At 40.6% G+C, this 707-nt stretch overlaps 1 non-coding gene across 1 annotated transcript; it reads left to right on the top strand.

The window, feature by feature from the left end:
• The first annotated feature begins 311 nt into the window (after positions 1–311).
• LOC112724224 (small nucleolar RNA R71) lies at positions 312–419 on the top strand. The gene has a single exon (XR_003163398.1). It is a non-coding gene; the product is annotated as a small nucleolar RNA R71 (small nucleolar RNA).
• Positions 420–707: the final 288 nt, after the last annotated feature.

Genomic DNA, 707 nt, shown 5'->3' with positions numbered 1-707 from the left:
TTGGATGATTCTTTCAATCCATTTAGACTCTGAGAAATCACATTGACTTACTAAGTTAATATTTTGTTCTGAGCCAATATGGCATTCAGAGTATCAATTTCAAGAACTCCCTTCCTCTGAGGCGTCCCATTACTCACAGGATTCCTTTCAGAAATGTACATGAACTGGTTATTTGCAACCATGTCAATGAGTTCTTGAGCTTCTGCAGGCATTTTCTTTAGGTGAATAGATCCACCTGCAGAATGTTCCGGTGACATCTTTGATAGCTCAGACAGACCATCATAGAATATATCCAGGATGGTCCATTCTGAAAGCATGTCAGAAGGACACTTTTTGGTCAGTTCCTTGTATCTCTCGCAAGCTTCATAGAGGGATTCACCTTCCTTTTGTTTGAAGGTTTGAACATCCACTCTAAGCTTACTAAGCTTTTGAGGAGGAAAAAACTTGGCTAAGAAAGCCGTGACCAGCTTATCCCAGGAGTTCAGGCTATCTTTAGGTTGAGAGTCCAACCATATTCTAGCTCTGTCTCTCACAGCAAACGGGAAAAGCATGAGCCTGTAGACCTCGGGATCAATCCCATTGGTCTTAACAGTATCACAGATTTACAAGAATTCAGTTAAGAACTGAAAGGGATCTTCAGATGGAAGTCCATAAAACTTGTAGTTCTGTTGCATCAGAGAAACTAATTGAGGTTTCAGCTCAAAGTT

The sequence above is a fragment of the Arachis hypogaea genome, chromosome 11 (genome assembly GCF_003086295.3).
Source record: "Arachis hypogaea cultivar Tifrunner chromosome 11, arahy.Tifrunner.gnm2.J5K5, whole genome shotgun sequence".
NCBI classification, from domain to species: Eukaryota; Viridiplantae; Streptophyta; class Magnoliopsida; order Fabales; family Fabaceae; genus Arachis; species Arachis hypogaea.
This window is presented reverse-complemented; position numbering and strand designations above follow the sequence as displayed.